We start from the raw sequence: 6,381 nt of genomic DNA, 5'->3' as shown, positions 1-6,381 counted from the left end.
GAGTCTCTGTTAAGAGGTCCACTATGATTTAAGAAATCTATTCTTTTTAACGGTATTCGGAATAATTGGTAAAGTGATTTATTAAAAGGAACAAAAGTGTCAATTAACGGGAACTAGACAAGGGTTAGTGGAGATTCCCGTTTGATTTTTCAATTTATGCCTTACAATAATTGTCTCGTGACTTTTGATAAGATAAATTAATTAACATTCATATTAGGTATTGTGAAAGTGAAATTAGGGATTATAGGTAAATTAGAGAATAGATATTGACAAGTTAAATAGATCGACATTTTACATTAAGATGATTCCTTACGTTTGATTTTCCTTTAGACTTAATCCTACGAGTCATGATTAAACTGGAAGTTAAAACCTTGAAACCTGATATGGTTTATATATGATTTTTACTTTCATAAACGAAAACGTCATTTCGATATAATAGACTTTTTAAGAACGTCTTATGACATAACAACTTCTACTATTATAACCTTTGTGATAAAATGATTTGGAATATAAAGTAATTGGAATATTAAAATGTCTTTGTAAACGTTTTATATAAATAAAGTATATCAATTTTAAACTTTAAAAATACAAATGTTACGAAATAGTAATTCTTGATATTTAAACAATTCCTAAATACATAAATTTTGAATATCTTTAATTTGAAAAAAAAAAACTATATATTAAGTAAAGAGTTCAAACTTATATTTTGAAATGAAAATATATATTTTAACTTAGTCATAAAATGTCCTGATTTAAAATAATATATTTTGACAAACAAAGAGTCACTGATTTATAGAAGTAAATGACCACAACACTCAATTTTAAAAGTTACATTTATCACAAAATAATTTATTGATGAGTAAGTCAAATTATTAATAAGGGTACACGTCGCGTAACGTAAAAGGCTAGTTTTCTAAACGTACGAAAGTGCGTTCGAAAAACCGAAAGTGGTACATGAGTCGAGTGACAACGTACGAGTCATTTGAACAAAAATTACATTTTAACTATGTACGAGAATATAATATAATATTTAATTAATTCAAAAGATTAAATATATTATATATTAAATAATATTAATTATATTATACAAATGAGAAATGGAGTGTCGGCATTAGAGGTTAAAGGATTAGGAGCTGTAAACTATGGTCAGGCGATTGCATGAAGATCACACACAACATCCATGCAATCGCATGGATTGGAATCTCATGACACTTATATAAATCAAACGAATTAGTTCGGTTATACCCATACATAATTGCTTCTGTCCCTCAATCTCTCTTTATATACATATTATTATTATTATTATTATTATTATTATTATTATTATTATTATTATTATTATTATTATTATTATTATTATTATTATTATTATTATTATTATTATTATTATTATTATTATTATTAGTAGGAGTATTAAGATTAGTAATATTTATACATAAAATATTACGACGAGGTCATGAGTGGGTTATTTTCAAAACTGGTTTTCGAGTAGGATAGGGCTAAGGGAATTATGGATTATAGCTATGGAGGTGATGGATATGGTTCATGGGTATGCTCGTGGGGTCAATCTAGTGCTTATCATCTCCGTTGCGTCTACGTGCCTTTCCTGCAATATTGAATCTCAATATTGATACGTGAGTACTCATAATTTAATTTTTACATACTAATAGTGTATCCCTGACTAGTACTCGAGAATATAGGATTATGCATGCTTGTACTTTTGATATTGCCATTAGATAGAATATGTTGAATTCTGAATTAGTTACGTATGCGGTTGAGATAAGGTATAAGATATGCATGTCGTTGGAAAGCTAGCGAAAAATTAAGAACTTTTCATTTAGATATCAAACGGTTTCAATGAACGGATTTGAAGTTATAGTCAATCGAATTTTTGTATTATTATTAAAAATGATTATTATTATCGTCGTTATTATCGTCGTTCTAGTTTTATCTTATTATTATTATTATTATTATTATTATTATTATTATTATTATTATTATCTTTATCAATAAAAGGATTTATCATTAAAAATTGTTATTTTTATTATTATTACTATCGTTATTATCGTTAAAGTGATAATTAGTATTGTTATTATTATTATCTAATTATTATTATTATTATTATTATTATTATTATTATTATTATTATTATTATTATTATCATTATTAATATATATATCATTATTTAAAAATGGTTATTCTTATTGTTATTATTAGTATGATATTATCATTAAAATAATTATTAGTATTATCGTTAATAATGTCATAGTAATTATCATTATTAGTATTATTGTAATTAAAACTAATATTAGTAACACCTAATTATTTTGATTACTATTATTATCATTATTATGAACATAATATAAAAGACGATTAAAAGCTATTAAACGAAACGATTAGGAAATAATGAGTAAGAGTATCTTGATGAAATTAAAATAATATAAGATATTGATTTAGATAAAATTATCGTTCTTACTATTTTTATCATTACTATTATTATTAAAAGTATCGTTAGTATTAAAACTATCATTTTAACAAAAATTATCATTTTAATAGAAATGTCATTGTTATTATAAAATACCACTATTATTATCATTTTAAATAGAATTATTATTTTAAAGATAATATTAAAAAGTGTCGTAAATATTAAAGTTATCATAATTAGAATTATCATTTTATCATAATGTCATCTTAGTAATTATAAATATTGATATTTTTATTAATAAAATAATAATTATTATTATTACAAAATAATACAACTTTTACTTACTATCATTATGGATATTATTTTATCAAATAAATATGTGATACAAACATATTTTACTACGTGTAATAAAATTTCTTTAATAAAACCTATCATATTATCTTTATGATATTAAATGAACTCTATAAATCTTATTACTTAATATATATAAAAGTATAATTTATTATATAAATTATAATATAAAATTTTATTTATTAATAAATGAATTTTATTATTTACTCTAATAATTTTTTTTTTAAATATTTAAAAATATAAAACGACGACATTTAAACTATATATAGATTTTGGAAATCATTTTGAGTCAAATTGACTTTTGTTGACCTATGCATATTAGTCTCGAGCATTAGGATTATGGTACACTATGACTTGACCTAATTTGTTAGACAGACATTGACCAACACATAAATATATATAATTAATATAGGTTCGTGAATCCGAGGCCAACCCTGCACTTGTTCAATGACGTTATATGTATTTTTACTATGAAATACGGTATGGTGAGTTTTATTTGCCTTTTTACTCTTTATATTTTTGGGCTGAGAATACATGCGAAATTTTTATAAATGTTTTACGAAATAGACACAAGTAATTGAAACTACATTATATGGGTGAATGATCGAAGCCGAATATGCCCCTTTTGCTTGGTAACCTAAGAATTAGTAAACCGATCTACTAATTGACGCGAATCCTAAAGATAGATCTATTGGGCCTAACGAACCCCATCCAAAGTACCGGATGCTTTAGCACTTCGAATTCGTTTTTATCATGTCCGAAGGATTTCTCGGAATGATAGGGAATATTCTTATATGCATCTTGTTAATGTCGGTTATCAGGTGTTCACCATATGAATTATTTTTGTCTCTATGCATGGGACGTATATTTATGAGAACTGGAAATGAAATTCTTGTGGTCTATTAAAATAATAGAAATAAATGATTATGATAAACTAATGAACTCACCAACTTTTTGGTTGATACTTTAAAGCATGTTTATTCTCAGGTGTTAAAGAAATCTCTCGCTGTGCATTTGCTCATTTTAGAGATATTACGTGGAGTAATTCATGGCATATTTTGAAAGGCGTTGCATTCGAGTCGTTGAAATTCATCAAGATTATTATTAAGTCAATTATAGTTTGATGTATTATGAAATGGTATGCATGCCGTCAACTTTCGTTGTAAAGAAAGTTGTCTTTTAGAAACGAATGCAATGTTTATAAAATGTATCATATAGAGGTCAAATATCTCGCGATGTAATCAACTATTATGAATCGTTTATAATGTATATGAACGGGTCCTTTCAGTTGGTATCAGAGCGGTGGTCTTAGCGAACCAGGTCTGCATTAGTGTGTCTAACTGATAAGTCGTTAGGATGCATTAGTGAGTCTGGACTTCGACCGTGTCTGCATGTCAAAAGTTTTGCTTATCATTTTTAGTCGAAAATCATCTGCTTATCATCCTTAGGAAATTACCTGCTTATCATTATTAGTCTAGACACGTCTTGCTACATTAATTGCATGAGTAGTGTATAGACAAAATTCATATCTTAGCGTATCTGCTAAATCATATCTTATCGTATCTATTAATTTAAACTTTGCCTGACATATCCCGTAAATTCCTCCATAATCTACGAAATCTTTTATTCTATATCTATGGATATTCTATGTAATTAGAATACCATCCGATAAACGAAAATCATTTCATATCAAAAAAATCCTTATTCAATTGTACGAAATGGAATTCATCATTAATTCAAGTTCCTCGGATTCCGAAATGGAATCCCACTCCAGCTCCAAAAGCAGTGTGACCGGAATGGATCAACCAATTAGCCATCATCTATTCTGGATGAATTGGGGATGGGTTCGTAGCCTCTTTAATCATTGGAGACAAGAAGAAGGTGATCCCTTCCATCCACCACATTGCCCTCTTGGCGAAGAACCTGAAGCACTTACCGGTGAACCTGTTCGAGACACCATTTTCTCTCTCATTTCCAGAGTATCTCGTCACGATTACATACTATGTAACGCCCCGTACAAAACCATCGTGTATGGATCATCAACAACAGGATCATCACAAGGTCAAACACTATATGCTGTTTGAAAACCGATTTGCATTCATTAAAAAGATAACGTTTTACAAAGATAACATGTCATAAGACTTATTACAAACCATTGCTCCAAAATAACATAAGTTTACGAATGCAAAACATAAGTTTCATAATTTGAGACATCTCTAGTAATGCAGCGGATAACTAGTACAGTAGGTCCATAACAGCAATTCAATAACAGCAAGTGTAACAGCGGAAGCAATAAACCTCTAGGCACCTGAGAAATACACGCTTAAAAAGTCAACACGAATGTTGGTGAGCTATAGTTTAAGTTGTAATAGTAACTGATGTTATGCGAGGTGTATATAAAATAGCTTATATTTTACTAGGAAAAACTATTAAATACGATACAATTTTACACAAGATATTTATTTATTTATAGAATGGATATACTTAAACCTTGCTACAACACTTATAGGCAGTGTACCTAATCGTACAGTAGTGTAGTTTTTAGTAAGTCCGGTTCGTTCCACAGGGAAATATTTAAACAAAGCTCAACGCTATATTAGTTTACTTTTATAAAAATACAAATATATATAAGTAATATTATTTATAAAGGGGGGTTTTTTACCGTTTAATGACCGGTTTGTCGATTTTAAAACTTTAGTCGCAGTTAAAACCAAATGTAAAATATTAAAAATAAATACAAGACTTAAATTAAAGCGTAAAGTAAATAACGATAATGAAATTACGAATAATAAAAGTGCGATAAAATAAACTTGCGATAATTAAAGAGTACGATAATTAAAAGTGCAATTAAATAAAATAACAATAAAAATGCGATAATTAGAAGTGCAATTAAATATAAAATAAAGGAAATTAAATATGAAATAAAAGAATTATGCTTATTTAAACTTCCGTAATCATGATGTTTGACGTGTTGATTTTAGTTTTATGCCCATGGGTTAATTGTCCTTTGTCTTGGATTATTTAATATGTCCGTCTGGTTTTTGTCCATAACAGTCCATCAGTCATAAATATAAAGTGCGAGTGTCCTCATCAAATTATTCTTATACCTGAAGTTAAATATTCCAACTAATTGGGGATTCGAATTGTAACAAGGTTTTAATACTTTGTTTAATGAATACACCAGGTTATCGACTGCGTGTAAACCAAGGTTTTACTACTTTGTTAACAATTACACCAATTACCCTTGAATGTAATTTCACCCCTGTTTTAATTATTCTAGTGGCTATTAATCCATTCCCGTGTCCGGTTAAATGAACGATTATTCGTACATATAAATACCCCGCCCATCGTATCCGATCGAGTGTATATGGTAATTTATAGGGACGCCCAATTATAAATCTTTATATTAACATTAACAAACTTTCATTTAGTTAAACAAATATAAAGCCCATTAATAGCCCATAGTCTAATTTCCACAAGTGTCGTTCTTTTGTCCAAACCCCAATTATGGTACAAAGCCCAATTACCCAATTTTAGTAATTAGCCCAACATCATGATTACTTCGGTTTAAATAAGCATAATAATAACTTAGCTACGAGACATTA

Source organism: Rutidosis leptorrhynchoides, chromosome 6 (genome assembly GCF_046630445.1).
Source record: "Rutidosis leptorrhynchoides isolate AG116_Rl617_1_P2 chromosome 6, CSIRO_AGI_Rlap_v1, whole genome shotgun sequence".
Taxonomy (NCBI): domain Eukaryota; kingdom Viridiplantae; phylum Streptophyta; class Magnoliopsida; order Asterales; family Asteraceae; genus Rutidosis; species Rutidosis leptorrhynchoides.
Note: the sequence above shows the minus strand (reverse complement) of the source record.